Here is a 19051-nt window from a genome sequence, read left to right as displayed (position 1 = left end):
AGTGCATCAGTAAAGGGAACTCTGCTATGAGCTCCAGTAAAACTCTGGGTGTCTATTGCCTCGCCGGACAAGGAGAACTTGCCTTTTCGTATGCACGAGCGCATTGCACACTTGTCAACTAAGAAGGAATATTCTTTCCCCCCTATGGTGACATTTACCCTAGGTTCCCTGTTAGGGTCTGGTGTCACTGATAGGATAGAACACATCAGAGATCCCTGTGAGCCGTCCTATTTCATGTATAGGTTCAGTCCACTGTATACCTGTGGGTTTCCCCCACTAGTGTTAGTGCTCTGAGCCACTTGCGACAGTGTCTGCTGGGGTTGTCCCTGTGGTACATTCCCCATGTTCAGTGGTTGGACCACTTGCTGTGCACCTTGCTGCAAGCCAGCTGCCTGCTGCTGCACGGTATAGTTTTGGGCATTGCCCTGTTGTAGCGTAGTAGGTTGATTCACCATGCCTGCCCCCATCCCTTGATTGTTCTGCCACATGCCTTGGCTTCTGCACATGCGTGCCACATGTCCTGTCACTCCACACAGCCAACACACTGGCGGTTGTCGGGCCATCTGTCCATCTGGCATAGCTGGACTGCCCATTGTTGCGCTCTGGATACCACCTTGAACATTTTGAAAACCTCCTTGGTTACCTCTAAAGCCTCCCTGATTACCCTGCCATCCTCTTCCTCCAAATCCCCTTCCTCTCTGATAATATCCCGCGTTACCCTGATTGTTTTGCGGCGGGTTAGTGGCACATTGCGCACTCGAATCGGCTGGGCTTGTTAGCATGGCTCCCTCAAGCGCATACTTCGAGAGCTTCCTTTGCACTAGCTTCGCCTCTTCTCCCTTACACGTTGCCTCTTTCTTTCGATTCTTTTCTTGTACCAGCCTACAAAGCCTACAATAATGGGCAATTGTCAACTGGATCTCGGCCCACGGTTTAGCTTCTATTCCTACCAATTTTATTAGTTGTTTTTGCACCATTTCTGGTAACCCTTGGCACAGTATATGATAGAATACAGGGATAGATTTAGTCCAAGACTCATGTGTTTCAAGCAGCCACGCGTCTTGAAAATTCTGGATATAAAGCAACGGATCCTCTGACTCCTTCATTTTTCGAGTCATTATAGCTCCCATATCAGATGTGTCTGGATATAGCGTACGTAGCGCTTTCCGTACTGCTGCTCTACAGTTATTATACGGTGCTCCGTCATGAGAGGTGTTAGTTATGGTTACCCTAGGGTAGCTTGCCCTTTTCCACACATCGTCTGCTCTTTCTCCGAGTATAGCAATTAGGAGGCCCTTGATGTCCCCTATGGCTAGGGTGACTCCCCCCGTCATTTTTTCTAGCTCATGCATCCACTTCCCGGCTCCCGATGTCAACATTGGGAGCTTATTTTTGAGATTCTCTCGGTCCATGTGTGGCCATGGAATATATTGCGGTCTTGCTTCCCCTTTTTCTAGCAGTGGGAATTGGAATGCGCAATCCTCCTTTTCCTTTTCTTTACCGCCTCCGTCTCTTGCTGGGGTGGCGTTCCCGCCTTGCTTTCTACCTGGCAGTGCCCTTAACCTATCTGTATAGGCATGTGCCGACGCTCCCCTCTGACCGTGAGGTGTTCCTTCATGTCGGCTGGACTGTCCAGCGGACTTCGGTGTCCTATTTATGGACCCGCTCACGTCTAACCATTGTACCTCACGGTTCCCTGGGAGCCGCTTTTCGCATCGTCTCCCTTCGTCATACATCACTACCTTCGTTTTCCCATCTGAGTCAGACTCTGAATACTCCCAGTTCGCATAGCTTCTCGCATCATCTTCATTCTGCCCAACTTCTAGTATATCTAGGGAACGTCCCCTACTCTCACTACTTCGGGTGACATCCTCAGTAGCGTATAACTGAGTGCTCTCTAAGCGCTCATCTTCCCTTCCTTCTTGGGAGATTCGTTCCAGTCCCATCTCATCATATATTTTATCAATCGCTTCCCCGAATGCTTCTGGTGTCGAAGTCATCATCAATAATTGTCCTGCTTGTATCTGGTACTGCATCATTTGCTGGAAAGAACTCTTCTATGTGTTCCCAGTCTACAACAGGATTGGGTTTTTTTCAATTCCCACTGTAAATATTCTAAATCTCGCGCCCTTTGCCTGCGCTTACGCTCTGCTTCCTCATCCATTTCTCTTCGCTTCTTCGCCTCCTCTCTAGCCTTATCTACTTCCCTCATCCGTTCGTTTCTACGTTCTTTATCCCTTCTACTTTCCTCATCTTCTCTCTTCTTCACTTTCCTTTTGTGCACCCTCCTTTCTTCCTCCAACTTTAGCATGTTCTGCCTGCACCTTTCATAGGCTGCATATTGCGTGCGACTGAGCGGAATACCCTGCTCTTCGCGATATAGTTGGTCTCGCCTCAACCTATCCTTTTTTCTTGCCCTCTCATCTCTCATAGCCATTTCTTTCTTCTTTTCCTTACTTTGCGCCTCAACAGACCGTTCACTCGGCCTTGCGTCATCACTTCCTTTTCGATCCAATTTCAATAGTATCTGCCCTCCCATCCATTCGCCCTTTGCAAATGTTACCGAATCGGTTCCTTTAAGCTTCTTTCCCTCTCTCTCTCTATCGAGAGGTGCACTCGTTTGTGCCTGACCCATTCTTTCTTCATCTCACCTCTCTTTGTCCCACGGGATCGTGGAGGCCGAGTCAGTCTTCTCTTTCGTCTCATCACTGCTACACGCAGGTGACTCGTATGCAGGGTTGCTATAACCTGTGGCTGCCTTAAGTTCTCGTAGTGGGTAAAGGCCTTCCGACTTACTTCCCTCAGCAACTGGTTCCGGCGGGGCAGGTGGCGCGGTAGGCGTCTCACCCCCCTCCGTACATACATTTAATATCCAGTCTGCGGGAGGTTCTTCTTCCTTTACGTGTTCAAAGATTTTCCAAAGCTCGAGAACGGCAAGGCGTTTCTCGAGTTTCTTCCCGCTATATGTGGCATGTAGGAACGTGGTCATGTGCTGTAAGACAGCCTTAGAAAATGACCCATTCTGGGGCCACGGCATAAACATTTCATTTGCGGTGCCCTTAACCCACTCCTGGCTGTATTTCTTCAGCTTTGCTGCATGTTTTGGCAATTGCTTGCACAAGTGTGCAAGTGGGGTAACTTCTTCCATTCTTAATTTTGTCACCAACAATGATCACACAATGTTTCAACTTTACACTATTATGAGCGAGCACCACATACGCATGCTCCAATCCAACTTTTCCGCAAACTTTTTACACCAACAGTTTTACTCGAAACACATCAATTCAGTGGCGATTCCCTCTCATTTACAGAATCGCGAAAACCCAAATGCATTGCCATCATTTAATATCACAATAATTCCACATCCAGCATACACAGAACATGTAGGACAGACGCTAGACGGACAGACTAGACGGACACTAGCTGGTCAACGTATACTTCTAATTATCACCCCTTCATGGGATTTGAACTAACCCCTTTATGATGTCCTTAAAGGTCATTGTAGCCTAAAGTCCCCCCTCTGTGGGCTCTGGGTTCAAGTTCCTTCTGACCACTCTTTAAAGCACAGGAACAAGGCGAATTTACAGTTTTCTCTCGGGTGCCCCCCCTGGTATTCCTTACAGTTTTTAATCTCGGGTGCCCCCCCCGGTATTCCTTACAGTTTTTAATCTCGGGTGCCCCCCTGGTATTCCTTACCCCAGTTCATTCAGGTGACCATGTCTTTTACCCCCTATATATATAGACAGTCTTTTCTGCTTCTAGCTGTATTATATTTTCTCTGCCACCCACCGTTACCTTACCCTTCTTACTCTAAGGCCTATAAGACCTTTGCCAGAATAACGAGTTTCGTTGTTTCACTCACCAATCGACTCTTTTCCTCTCTGGAACTTCAGGATCACCGCCCCTTCCTCTTCCTGCTTTTAAGGTTTTTCGTCCGATCCGCTGCCCGTGGGAATGAGAAGGGTTATGCTTGGAAAGGTGGGTTCCTTCACACCCACTGCAGATTTTTTGGGAATGATTACACTATCATTGTCCACGGGGAGCTTCTCAGCCTACTCAGCCGGAATGGCGAAAGGACTCGTGATGTAACCGAAGGCCCAGAGTTACTTCGTGACGTCGGTTTAAAGGTGTCTTATAACTATATTAATCGATTATCAATAATCGATGGCCGTAACCATCCTCTGCTACCAAGTGTTGACGAGGCGAGGTAATTACTGATGGGCCCATTGGTCAGCACTCACCCTCGAAAACTAGTAATACAAGATAGCTGCACCATGCGAGGACAGAGTGCAGGATTCACATACTCCGGCAAGGATCAATAAAGAGGACTCAGTAAATTGGCAAAGGGAAGTCCGTTTAATGATACATACATCAGCTTATGGAAAACAGCAGCATCACGAACACCTGCCTCACCCCGACTTCCTCGAACATTAGTCCAACAGCCTCTTTTATGGGCAAAATCCGTCATCATTGACATCTAATTCTACAAGAAATCATCATGCAATACCATTGGTAGGGAAAGGTAACTTTAGTATAGGTGCTATATCTGTATATGGAAATAAAGCGAGTGGATTGGATAACTCTTATCGGGTGGGCATCTACGCCCTTCCCTGTACACCACACGTGATTGACGTCACTGAAAGTACGACGTCCTATTGGTTACAGTTTCTATAGGACCCTAGATTACATGGTCCATTGTGATTGGGCATGTTACACCCCAAAACATAAATCTCCACTTTAATTAGCAGCATGCAGAATAGACACCAAGGTGCCTAGTGTCCCAAGATTCACCCTGCCTCCCTTCCATCAATCAGTGGTTTAGGGCTATGTGTCAATATGTTGGCTGAGTATGGCCTCGGATCTGCAGTCTCTTATCAGGAAAAGTTATGGCACCCTCTGGTTCTGGATGACATCAGGCGGTGGTACATTTTCTCGCCTGTCTGGTCACGTGTTGGTCCACCGTGAATCTGCTTCAGTTTCCAACCTTTTGTGCATTTAATTCTGTATGCGCTTAGCCACCTGCATGGGCCTCTCTTATCTTGACCTTCACGGGCGGGCTGGCATGCTCTGAAGTTGGAGCCTCGTGAGCTCATGCTCACCTCCCCTTCTCTGGTTGACCTCGATTTCCCCGGCATGAACCATCCTTTGTTAAGTTTCGATCCCGCTCCTTTCCTCAGCTTGGGCCTGGATATGAAACTTGGCCAGTCCGGCCTTGGCCGCCTGGGAGTACTTCTGTTTATACAAAATGGAGTTGCACGTGTACATTGTGCTGTATTGAGGTAGATGTATACAGACGGCGCTTGCCGCTCTAACTTCTACTTAGCATTGCAAGCAGAATCGATTACTTAGCATCTTGCGTTTCAAGTTTATTTACACACGTTCAATAAGGCGGTTGCTTCCATCTTGTCTCATGGCACCATTCTCATACGTTTTTCACAGTGTCTCTCCCCTTTGTCCTTTACAATTATCCTCGCAGTTGTCAGTACTGGCATGCATGCTTTCAGTACTCCTTCAGTTCGTTCTTGGAGCTGCTCTGGTCCTTGTTTCATCTTCACTGGCCTTGCATTATGGCTTTTGGAGTCTCTTCATGGACCGTGTATGCATTCCTCCTCGTTCCGTATCAACGGCTGGTATGGTTGTCTGATTGGGTACCGTGCTGCCCAGGGTTGCCTAGTTATGGGCATTTCAACAGGTATTGATCTTCTAATGTACACAGGGCAGAGGCCCATTGCAGGCCTTTGTTGGTTCAGATGCTCCTCGTGCGTCACATACCTTGGCAAGTACTTTACTGGCACCTCGAAGCGAGGGGCAGGGGTGCAGGCCATGTCTGGGGTCTCCCCTACACCTGTGGGGTAGAGAATGCTGACCTCTCTCTCGCTCTATCTGTCAAGCTGACCTGCCAATACCCCACTGTGAGGTTAAAAGTGCTCTTGTGCTTGGCAGCACTGAGCTTGTCAATGAGCTCATCTGCCCGAGTAATGGGGTGAACATCTGCCTTCATGACAGAATTGAGCCCCCTGTAGTCCACACAAAAGCCACTTCAGTCTTCCCACCAATGGTCTTTTTAGGGACCAGTACCACTGGGCTAGCCCAGGGCCTGTGGGATGGCTCTATCACTCCAAGAGCATCTTGGAAACTTCCTCCTTGATGGTGTCCCTGACCTTATCAGACATCCGGTGAATCCTACTCTTCACCGGCTTACTGTCTCCGGTGTCCACATCATGGGTGCACCAATCTGCGCGACCTGGAGTCAGAGAAAACAGACCGGTAAACTGTCCCAGTAAACAGCGACAGTCTGTCAGTTGCTGTTCTGACAGGTCCGTTGCAAGGGTGAGAACGTCAACTGACCCATCTGTGGCTTCCGTGTGCAGGAGGTCTGGAAGGGGATCAGTCTCCTCCTCAGTCTCTCTGTCAATCACTAACGCCATGACCAAGTCATCCCAGATAAAATGGGGTTTTAGCCTGTTGACGTGAAAGACCCTGCACATCTGTTTAGGTCCTTTCACGTCAATGAGATAATTCACCTCACTGACCTTTTCCAGCACAGAGTAAGGACCAGTACACTTGTCCTGAAGGGCACTGGGTTTGACATGCTCCATAATCCACACCCACTGGCCTGGAGAATAGACTGTCACTGTGGCATTCTGTTCGTGCCAGTGCTTCATCAGCTCCTGACTGCCCTTTAGATTCTTTGTTGACTGTTCCATGTACTTTGCCATTCTAGACCGAAGGCCGAGTACACAGTCCACCACATCTCGTGCTGGGGATGAGGGTTTGCTTTCTCATCCCTCTTTCACAAGACTGAGGGGACCTCATATAGGGTGTCCAAACAGAAGCTCAAAGGGACCAAACCCTACTCTGTTCTGTGGCACCTCCCCGTACGCGGGTATTTTCCCAGAGATTCTCAAGTGAACACCCACGTGGTGCCTGACTCCTCTGTTTTTGGTTTTCTCCTCCCGTATCAAAACAGATAGTTCTTTGTATTTTCTTCAATTAGCTGGTTGGCTACTTTTGGGTTAAACACAATTTGGTTTCTTATCGGCTCTCCCCTCGACTCACCAGAGCTGGGAAGGCTATGCAGCAAGAACTGGGGGAGGGCACGGAGGAAGAGAGGAGGACGACATGGGAGATGGACGGTGGGTGAAAATACACAAGTTATTAGCAACAGGAGGCAGGAGAACGTGGCAAATGAGGCACAAGGAATGAAGGCAGAGGAGAAGGGCAGAACACACAAGCAGGCAAGAGAAACATGATCTGACCAGGCTACTGCACTGGCCCACACTGCAAAACAGACAAGTGGAGGAAGAAAGTGCAAAACTCCCAGTGAAAACAAGTAAATAAAAGAGATGCATAAGATCACAGGGGCTGGGGATCAGGAAGGACAAACCTGTGAGCAAACAAGCAGAAATAAATAAGGCAAGCAGAGACACGGGAGTAACCCACCCACCAAATGGCGACAAAAGGCAACAAAGCAAAAAACAAACAGACCACCATGGAGTATTTCACCAAAGTGAAAGACAGCCTTAAAAGTGGAACGTGCACAGAAGCGACCGAAGTTGCAGGGGACAGGCTGGACAAGGAAGATCAACAAATATTGGCCGCCATTGCAGCATTGACGACAGTCTTGGAGGCAAAGATTGACGCAGAAATGGTGGACGTGGGGCTGCTGAGACAAGACGTGCGGATCCTAGCATACTGCACCATGTAACTGGAAGTGCAAGTTAAAGACAATACCAAGGGAATTGCGCAAGCAACTGTGAATGTCAAAGTACTACATCAAAAAGTTAAATTGCTGTAAGAAAGAGCTGAGGATGCAGAAGGGCGCACTCGCAGGAACAACATTAGGATCATAAGACTGCCTGGAGGCATGGAGGGAACCAACACACTAACTATCTTGAAAATCTGCAGTTGCAAGAATTGGTGCAGGGAATCTCATGCAGGGATTCACAGTGGAGCGCGCGCACTGATCCCTAGTCAGAAAACCACCACGAGAGCACGTCCCAGGCCAACCGTCGCCAAGATACTAAATTACAAAGATAGGGAGAAGATTCTGGCATTCTCGAGAACAGGGGGCATGATATAAAAGGGCCTCGACCAAACTGGCAATATACCCAGACTTCACCTTCCAAGTGCAGAAATGGAGGGCCCAGTTTATTTCAGTAAAAGAGAGACTAAGGAAGGCAGGATTCAAATACATATTAATTTACCCAGCCAGGCTGAAGATACTACACAACGGTCGTGCACTGTTCTTTGACAGCCCATAAGAAGCACAGGATTGGATGGATAGTGTGAAAGTGCCATCCCCGGAAAGGGACAGAAAGAAGCATGCACCTGGGAACAGAACAAACTCAGTGTGATAAAACTGTAGATGAGAGCGACGGCTCTGATAACTAAGAATGGAGCACAGTTCACTTGAACCCGACAATAAAGACATGATCGGAATAGATGAGGGGACTAAAACTGAGAAGATTACATAAGTATGCTGCTAAGACAAAGTCTTCAGAGGAGGAGTGTCACAGGACGGAGGGCACTCCAACTTCCCCATATACTTCAGTTAGGGTACACTATAAATACCCACCCGTTGGGCACCAAATGCCTGGTAAGTTGAGTAGGACGGGAGGGAGCGGAAGCGGGCAGGCCTGAGCATGCACTGCATAGCTGGGTAGTTAAAGTTGGGGAAGGGACAGTTTGAACAAAAGTGAGGCGGGGAGCTGTTAATCAGTTGGGGGGATGGCCAGATAGAGTATTCCCAAGTACTGCCACACATGGATTCAGAACTTTGAGAACTGAGGTACTATAAGGGAGACAGCGAAGGAGAACAACTGGGCAGGTATATAATGGCGGATAGCATCAAAGTAATGACCTGGAACATTTGAGGCCTAAATAGCTGTGTGAAGAGACACAGACTAATTACATACCTACGTAGGAATAAGGAGTCACAGACAGCCTTACACCAGTCCTACTAAGAGTATACAATGAAGCATTTGAAACAGGGACGCTCCCAGAAAGTATGAGAGAAGCAGTGATAATACCTCTGCCTAAGCCTAATAAAGAGGCAACGGATTGTGGCTCCTACAGGCCCCTGTCGCTACCGAATCAAGACAGCAAAATCCTCACTGCATTGCTAGCAAATAGGCTCAGGAGAGTGATAGTAGATCTAATACATCCAGACCAAACGGGATATGCCCAGGAAGGAACATTTCCTGGAACCTACGGAGGTTACACCACATCATCAGCAGTTCAAAAGACTGGGATGAGTAGTGTGCAGTGGCCTCGTTAGGCGCGATGAAGGAGTTTGCTCAGTCCATTGGGTCTGGCTCTACGCAACAATGGTAAAGCTAAGCTTTGGGCCCAAATATATGCAATGGATATAACTAATTTACACAAACCTATGGCTGGGGTCAGAACGGGGAGCATCTTCTCAGATAGATGGGAATTGCAGAAAGGGACCAGACTGGGCTGCCTGCTGTCCCCTATGCTTTATGTCATAGCAATGGAACAGATAGCGGCAATCCTGAGGCAAGAATACCAGGAAGCTGGAATCAGAATAGATGGGGTGTGGCATTTAGTGTCCATGTATGCGGATGACATGCTATTGTATCTACAAAACCCCGAGGATAATCTGCAACATGTGCTAGATTTCTTAGATAACTTTCGTGGGTTGTCCGGAATTATGATTAACAAAAACAAATCCTGCCTATTCGCACCAGCCAAACTTGCAGAGGAAAGTAGATCGAAACTACTGATGGTAGCACTCCCTTGGGAGAGATACACTTTCAGATACCTAGGACTGAACATCTACCACACACCAAAACAGGAACATACACACAGCACTGTAAAGGCGCTAGAGAAATTAGTGAATTCAATTCGGTTTTGGGGGAGATTGCCATTGTCGGTAATGGGGAGAGCAGCACTGCTAAAAATTGTAGGACTACCTAGAATGCTGAATTATTTTGGGGAACATCCCCTACAACATTCCTAAACAATTCTTTAAAAGGCTGGAAAGAGAGTGCATGAGTTTTCTGTGGCAAGATGGTAGGAACAGAGTGGCTTTGGATACACTGCAGAGACTTTATGATAGAGAAGGGCTGAGAATTTTGAGCTGTATTACCTTGCCTGCCAGATGCAATATGTGGTCGGCTGGCTAGCGGACAAACCCACATTAGATACTGCACTGCTACAGCCAGTGGTACAAGACCTATACCTGAAAGACCTAGTGTGGGTGACCCCATCAGAACCAAAGGAATACCCATACCTGGTGAAACTGGGCCTACAAATGTGGCGTAGAACCTGTAAAACACTTAGGATCAAAGATCCGTTATCACCACAAATACCTGTAGCAGCAGTAATGACGGACAGCAGAGGGCTGAGGGCCAGTGTGCGATTGTACTTGATGGGAGAAGAGGCACTATTATTTTTCCAAGAACTACGGAAATTGTCAAGAATACAGTTAGGACAATACCTGCTACACCGCGCTATCGTGAGCAAGATCAAATGTAGATGGCCCACAATAGAGGAGGACACGACAGGCTGCAAAGTAGTCGAAACACTAATAAATATCTCAGAAGATGTGCACACTGTATTAAGGCTGAATGATGTGTTAATAGACAACCACTCAAGAGGGGAACTGAGATTGATGACGGGATGGGACGCAGAGCTGGGGAAGACCTTTAGGGAAAAGGAATGGCTGAAGGTAACTCATTATCACAAGATGGTATCCAGGAATGTGAGATTGCAGTTGATACAAATGTATGCAACGCAGAGAGCTTATTTAACACCAAAAAGGATAGCAGAATTCAAAGGGGCAGATAAACAGGGCTGTCCCAAATGTAAGGCTGAGAATGCCGGAATGTTGCATATGTTTTGGGAATGTGCCATCATAAGGAGGCTCTGGGGGGAAATTGCACACAAAATGTCTGATGGGAACATAGATTTAGATGTCCCCACCCCGGAGGCATGCATACTGGGACTTTTCCTGAGGGGTAAGGATGGAAAAGCTCTGGGGAAACAGAAAGACTTAGTATATGTACTGGCCAAACGTAGTATAGCCATGAACTGGAAGGCAGAGATGGGTCCGCCAGTAGAGAGGTGGTGAAGAGAACTGCAGAAATGGACAATAGCGGAGACAGCAGTTTGGAAACAGGCAATCGTAAGGCAAAAACAAGACACAGGGGGAAACATGTTACAATAGATAGAACTCACTGTCACTTTGTTTAATTCAAGAAAGAGCAGAGATGAGGAATCGAGTTGTAAGATGAAGGGTGCGAATTGGCTACAGAGAGGTGTACAAGGTATAGAGAAGGATGGAGGAAAAGAGATACTTTATCGTGCCTTGTTACGCGAATGGAGGGGGGAGAGGGAAGGGAATGTTAAGTAGGGAGTGTTGCAGGTTAGGAAATAACAAATCCAGTCATGGATCAAAATGTATCAGAAAATGCTTACACATGTGTGCTGTTGTGATTCACGAAAAACCAATAAAATCCAATTTAAAAAAAAGGTCCTGGCAGTAGAGTATACCAAGTGTGTGAACAGCTGACATCTTGGCAGGAGAGTATACCTGGCAACTACAAGTGAGTGAATCGCTGAAGTCCTGGCAGGGGAGTATACCCGGCAATTACAAGTGTGTGAACAGCAGAAGCCCTGGCAGAGGAGTATACCTGGCAATCACAGGTGTGTGAAAACGTGATACCCTTGCTGGAGATTAAAGCAGGCAAATAATCCTGTGTGTAATAAAGAGGTCCTGAGAAGAAAAATCAGGACTGAAGACAGCATTGTGTTGCTTGAAAACAAAGAGGTCCTAAGAAGAAACAACAGGACTAGAATGGGTAGTGTGTTGTCCAGGAGAAGAGAAGTAAAAGCCTGACAAAGAAGCACACTAGGTATTAGGAAAATACAATTGCCAAGTCAAACAAGTTTGTGCATCAATGTCTGTGAGCCTAGGAAGGCACAAAGTACAGTTTATGTGAAAACTTGGAGAGCAAAGAGGAATCCAGGAGAAGGGAACTTCCCTCTGGAACAAATACCACTAGCCTGGAAGAACGTTTGTGTTGGGGCCATTTATTCTTCTTTTGTGAACACCTTTCTAAACCTATCAAGGATACAGACATTTCCTGTTTCACCTAGTGTGAGGGTCAGAATAGACCTTTGGAGACCGGACAGTATTGTTTTGACATCCTGACACAGACAGGTCCTTAGTTTTGGTTTAAGTATGGATATTCCTCTTAGAGCAGGTTCAGGAGGCCTTTTCAAAACCCTTTTATTTTCAATAAAGGTCTTTAACCAAAAACATGGCCAACTTGTGTCTGTGTTTCATTTCTGACTCTTCACACAACCAAGAAGTGAACAACCTAGAAGAGTGGGGCTGAACCCGCACAGCTGTTGTATCATTAGTAAAAGAAGAGACACTTTAAGTCTGAGAATTTATGATAGTGGGAGTTGAAAAAACGGTAAAGGAAAATTATGTTTAAATATTCCTGGAGGGGAGGCTTGGGGGGAACTACAAGTAACAATCGAAGTATCAAGAAGTATTACTGTGGAAGACATTCTAAAAAGGGGGCCACAGAAAGTACGAGGGAGAAACGTGTTCTTGAGAAGCTACAAGAATTGATTGCAGAGACTATCTGTCCCACAGAGAGGTGTTATAATTCAAGAGACAATCAAATGAACTGGAGAGGCCAGCCAAAGACAAAATCATTGCCTTGGTCAATTTTAGGTTAGTTAGAATTAGTGGCAGGGCCAGATAGGGTAGTGTGGGCAGAGGATACATTTTCTTTTGGACTTCATGACAGTGTACAAGCACATTTAGTTTCTATAGATGGTTAGGGTACTGTGAAAAACCTGAGGGTCTTCTCACGTCTACTCCTCCTGGATCCTCTGTGCAGGTGGCCAGGGAAAGTCCATCACTTTTGGATCTTGCCCCTGGGGGCGGGCACACGAAGGAGAATCACCTAGATAGAGGGTCCTGAGGGATTGGAGGTGAGATGCCCTTATGTAAGGCACGGTATTCCGAATCCTCCTTTTAGGAGGGAACCCCTAGCCCAGAAGTGGTAATGGGATATTGTGCACCATGTTCCCTTATCTCTGAGAAGAGCAGGAGATAATAGCATCCCAAGCGTGTTAGACAGAGAGGGAGAAAGACTGTGGATGAGGTACTTTGGGCCAAAATACAGGATCCCCCTTGTCCTTATGACAATGAGCCTAATCCTCTCCTTTCCTTTATAGGTAATTATAAGGCAGTTCCCCTTTATTCCCCTCTTGGGGTATCTAACAGTACTAAGACCAGGAAGAAGCAACTGAGAGCAATAGATGCCATTCCCTCTCACCACTTTGGTACTTGGACTAATAAGATGCATGAAGGTCAGGAGTGTCCATGTAATCAGAGCCAGGTAGTGTTAATTAATGGTATACACCTGCAGCCCATTAAAGGACCACAGGTGTATAAAAGGTGGAAGGCTGAAGCACAACAGAGAAGTAGGGAAAGAGGAAGGCATAGAACAAGGAGCCGTGCGAAAGAGAGAGAAGCCTGGATGCTGAGAAGCCAACCAAAACCCTGTGAGTCCTGCTGTGCAGGATGGAGATCCCACAGAAGGGAAGGTGGGCAGCAAGCGATGCCGAGAAGCAGAGGCGGAGCTGCTCACGAGTGCCGGAGAGTGCTGAGTGAAGCACCCGGCCGGAGAGCAGGCTTTCCCACTCTGGCAGGACCTGAGCTGCCAGGTCTTGTTAAGTGTCAGGGACACTGGAACCACCTAGGCGCTCCAAGGGACCGTGAATGTAGTAGCGGTCCACTGCAACAAGCAAAGTTGCCTTTATTGAATACCGATCTGATTGAACCAAGCAATGATGCATTTATTGAATGATGAACTGAATGAAACAGGCAACGTTGGCTTTAATGAATACTGAAATGAATGAAGGAAGCAAAGTTACATTTATTAAATACCGAATTGAATTAAACATGCAAGGCTGCAGTTTTTGGGTACTGAACTGAATGAAATATGCAAAACCTGCATCTATTGAACACTGAATGAAAGAGAAAAACAAAACTTTCTAAATATTGAACAATGAACTGAAAGCAATAGGGAAACTAAGTTGAATGAAAGTTTCTGAGGGCAAAGTTGGAGTCAAGGTTGAGACACCACTTGTATATTAAAGTTGTGGAGCTACCTTGGAGAAACTACTTGTTTGGCTGAATATTGAACAACTTAAGGAGGCCTGGAAGTTCCTGGTTGTGTCACCTGTAGTGGGTGCACCGTGTGGTCTAAAACTGCGCCAAGACCAGGGAACCCCTATATGCTAACAAGGATGTTTGCTATTGTGGAAGAAGGAAAACAACCATTGGAGTATACCAGACTTGGGGAAGGGAACCCTGAGTCGTAAAGAATTGTTGAAATACAAAACCAAAGCTCCAATATACTTCTTTTTGTGTCATCCCTTGATATTGATCTTGGGGAAGGAAACCCTGAGATGTGCTGCCCTGAAACTGTATTGAACTTGGGTAAGGGCATCCTAACCTTTACACAAGTGTGTCACTTTATTGTGTCAAGTCCAAAAGAAGGTAAATTGAACACTGTGATGAACTTATTTACATTTGGGGAAAAGAAGCTGAAGAGTGAGCCCAAGCTGGAAATAGCTCAGAACTGTACTTTTGGAACACTGTTTAGTTTATGGTTGCCATCCCAACACGTTGTTTTGCTTCAGTTGTGAGTTAGCAAGTATAGGTTTTGGACACATACAGACTTTTAAGTTGAACATATTGACACAGACGTTCCTTAGTTTCTTTAGGTAGGGACATCCCACCTTAGCATAGGGCAAGTTCGGCCTTAGTCCACCCTGACATTTTCATTAATAAAAGCTTATACATTGAATCACTTTTCTGTGTCCCCTTCCATGATGCCAATCTCACAGTCCTCCCTCTAGTGACTGGGAAGATAGGCCTCCTACTTATAAGTTACATTAAAAGAACCTGAACTCTGTCTTCCGAGTGTCTGACTTCTTCTGACCCGCCACACAAGCTAATCAGCCTCTTTTAGGATACAAGCAGATGCCAAATAGCTCTCGGCTCCCCTCAGTTTCAACCCCTGCAGATCCAACCTCCTTAGAGATAACCTGTAAACCACACTGAAAGGAGAGCTGGAAAACAAACGGAGACTCTGCACTATGTGACGAATCCAGGATATTTTTCCCTTCTCACCTAGGAGGAACCACCCCTTTGAGGCCTAGGGAGGGGAGCCCGCTGAGGCAAACCCTCCCTAGTTGTTTGGGCAAGTGGGACATCACTGGTAGCGACTACCCCTTTGGAGACAAGGACTCCCAGGATAGGATGAGAGCCCTGATGAAGTCTGTATTCTACACCTATATGGTGGGCCACCAATGTTAGAGAGGCGTTAAGACTTTTTTTCACTGCAAAACCCTCCTCAAAATCAATCTTTATTAACCAGAAACATGTTACCCCATGTCATTTGTTAAAACCTGTTTGTTTGACTAACTGCACTGTTGACTTGATGTTTGTTTTGGATTCACCAAATAGTGACATTTCTTCAATCTCTTCAATCCCCTTCACTTCAGGTAATGCTGGATCTCACCTGAACTCCACAGTCAAAGAGGAAAGACACACCCCTTTTTTCGGATGATGTTCATAAAACCAAGAGGAACTTTGAATCGAAGAGGAAGAATTTTAAGCAAAGGTGAGCCTCTATCAGAGAGACATCATGGAGGGGCGTAGCCATGCTGGACCACAGAGCCAGCAGTAGCTTGGAGAGGGAATGAACTGCACGCAAGATGCCAGAAGGCTGGAGTCTTGTCCGACCAAGAAGCCGTGCTCGGAGAAGAGACGGAGACGAAACAGTGACTGCCTCGTCTGGTGGCGTGACCACACAGAAGCCGTGGTGGGCCTGCAGCCCGTTAACCAACACCATTACTTGAATGCAGCAGAGAGCCCAGAACGCAGAGCTCTGCTCGAGAAGTATATTAGCTGCAGAGGCAAGCAACAGAAGGGAAGCAAACGCTCCTGAAGAGGTAACGTTGTGGGGAGAAGCAAACAGAGACATTCAAGGCTGGAAAGCTACAAGGGTTATGCAAGCCCTGGAAACCCAAATGGGCAGATGCCCTATCGAGGCCCTGATAACACAAGCCTGACAGGGGGCCACAGGGTTTCAAGAGAATCCTAAGAGACTGAGAGTCTTTCAAGGCTGGGAAAGCTGAAAAGGTTATGGAAGCCAGGTAACCCTGACTAGAGATAAAGCAAACCTATCAGAAAGCCATTTGGCTTTGGCGAGCACTGAGAAACAGACAGTTCAAAATGGAGAAAGAGAGAAGCTGGAGGGTTCCAAAAATTAAGTATCATGTAAGAAGACTGTCAAGCCTCAGTCTGAAAATGAGGGTATTTTATGAAGAACACCTTTCTTCCTGGAAAGAGGGAACCGTTTGCAAGTAAGACTTGGCACAGCAGAACCTACAGAGAGGTTGTAAAGTGTGTTGAGAAACATTGACAAACTTTAAAAACCTAATTAGATTAAGAAAACCTCTTCCTGGAGAGAGACAAGCATATGGAATTGAGATTTGGAATACAGAATCTGCAGAAAGGTTGTGAACTAAGTTACGAGAAACTGACAAAACTTTTAAAACCTCTTGGAGAAAGAGATCCAAACGATTGGGCCAAGCAAAAGCCCAAATATAGAGGCCATTGCTCCCGCCTCCTTTCTTTTTATTATTTTTCTTCTCTAAGTAATACGCACAAATCAGCTAATAGGATTTGGATTACGGACTATATTTGGACTTTGACGAGGACCCTTACTTTTTATTTTGTTATGCAGGGAACTCCCCTTATGGCAATGGGAATTCGATGGGCGTTTTCTTTTTATTTAAATAAAACATCTTAAAAACTGCACACCTTAGCCCTTCTTCTGGCTTACCAAAACTGCTTACTCTGCCATTGTTGGTACATGGCAGATCTGCTCAGAGAAAATGGGTGGTCTTAGCCCCTTTCTCAAGACTTTCAAGTAAAGTGAAAGAAGGGTTCTTGAGAGCTGGAGGAGGAGAGTAGTAATGGGAGGAGAATAGTAGAGGGGAGGAGAGTAAAAGTATGGAGGTGGGGAGTAGTAGTGAAGACGAGGAGAAGTGGTAACATCAAAGCGTGGCATGAACTAGGAGGAGTGAAGCATCAGAGGGACAGAAGAACGGTGGGAGGAGTAAAGAAAAGGGATGTGGTAGTAACAGTAGAAGGGAAGAGATAAACATGGGTGTGAGGGAACCATCCTGAACCCAACAGAGTAAGTGCAAGGCACTATCAGAATTTACATTAGAAACATTAACCACTGGATAGAGTAGAGACAATTAGGAAGTTTCTTTGGGAGGGTAGACAGTCACCACCTTAGCATACCATCTGCAGTATAAGATAAGCTTCTAGACCAGTGGTCTTCAAACATTTTAGGCCTGGGCATCCCCCCAAGCAAAATGTGGGCAGGCCGGGTCCCCCATAAATGCCAAATGGACAGTAAGTCCAAATGGCTATGAACTATTGTGTGCCGTCACCGCACCCTACTCCCAGTATAGTCCCTGGGCTCCCCCACCTGCTCCCATCACAGTCTCTGGGCTCCTTCATCGCACTCGTACCCAGTCCCTGGGCTCTCCCCACACCATCACAGACCCTGGTCTCTCCCCAACCTGCTCCCATGGCTCCTGCCCTTCCTGCTCCCACCACAGTCCCTGAGCTCCCCCACCTTGCTCCCAGCACAGTCCCAGGGCCAGTGGCGGCTGGTGAATTTTTTAAGTGGAGGGGCATAAATATTTTCCCCAGATATGCCATAGCGACCGAGCGTAGCGAGGGAGCCCGAATCAATCAATGGGGGTTTTCCCCCCAGGATTGTTTTTTAAATAATGGGTTAAAATGTTGCATTTAAGAGCATACTTTAAAAAAAATGTGTAAAAACCAAACAGCTTGCAATTGGTGCTGGGGGCCCAGGGAGAAGGCAAGATATGTTTTACTGGACATCTATGATAGATGTCCAGTAAAAAGATACCATCCCTGTTGTAAAGACTCGAGGGGGTGTCTGTACTCCTGCTCTCTATATGGTAGAGGAGAGGCACAGAGGACCGCAGCCAACATTCTCTATTATTGGTAACATAGTCGAGCAATCAAGGCTTAGCTTCTCAGGAGGTGATGCAGGGTGGATCTTAAGAACAGTGTAGTCCCCAAGCACTCACAAAGGAATGTCCACGCACTATGTTAGTGATAACACAGTCTTTATATAATTAAGGTTTAAGGTTATATACAATCACAATAACTCATATCGTGCACAGTTAATCTACAATGGCAAATATATACACAATCACTATCAGATTTAATTTAAGTGCATCAACTGGACTTAGCTTAAATGTCAGACATATCAAGTAATAAAGAGAACCAACCATAGACATAGGAGGAACGCAGTTGGTTAGAAAAATTGGCAGAATACTGGCCCTGTTACCTAGGCACAGTTCTGTGAGAGGATCCCCCCACCTGGGCAACCTGTAAATAAAGATATAATACACGCCCAGTCCATATATTGTTTCTATGAGTCTTATTTCCTCCTGAATAGTTCTACCACCCCAATGTACCTGGAATAGCAGAGTTCGACGTTGTGTTGTCGATGGATCCTTCTTGAGTGGCTCCCTTTAAGGCAGGAGCCACAGATCGTCGAGATCCCTCGAAGAAATGGTAAACAACGGCATTGAGGCAGCAGCTTCTGTGCTGGCGGTGCTCGTCGATGATCGGTCGTGGACGTCCTGCAAAGATGAGGCGTGCAGGGCCCCTCATTATCAATAGTTCGGGACCACAAAGAGTCTAAGAAGAACCTTGACCCAGCAAGGGCATTGAGCCGTCCGGCGTCTCTGCGGTCTTTGGGTGGCGGGAAACCCACTCGTGGATGCTCCTTGGTGTGTCAGCGGCATTGACTTTCTCCGGCGGGACAAATCGGTCGGCGGTGCTGGCGAGAGCGTCCTTGAAACAAAAGTGTCTTAATCAGGTGGAGCGTTGCGGCTCCGGTCATCGGTAGCTCGGCATCAAGCGGTTCCTGGT

The 19051-nt window shown here is 46.7% G+C and overlaps 1 long non-coding RNA gene across 1 annotated transcript in view; it reads left to right on the top strand.

Annotated features, from left to right (window-relative positions):
* LOC138504585 (uncharacterized) overlaps nucleotides 1–16882 on the top strand; it is a 119174-nt gene extending 102292 nt beyond the window's left edge. The window contains exon 3 of the long non-coding RNA XR_011279865.1: nucleotides 15562–16882. This is a non-coding gene — a long non-coding RNA (uncharacterized lncRNA). The remainder of the gene's footprint in view (nucleotides 1–15561) is intronic.
* Nucleotides 16883–19051: the final 2169 nt, after the last annotated feature.

This window comes from Ambystoma mexicanum, chromosome 11 (assembly GCF_040938575.1).
Source record: "Ambystoma mexicanum isolate Mex_15411 chromosome 11, UKY_AmexF1_1, whole genome shotgun sequence".
NCBI classification, from domain to species: domain Eukaryota; kingdom Metazoa; phylum Chordata; class Amphibia; order Caudata; family Ambystomatidae; genus Ambystoma; species Ambystoma mexicanum.
Note: the sequence above shows the minus strand (reverse complement) of the source record. Positions and strands in the feature narration are given on the sequence as shown.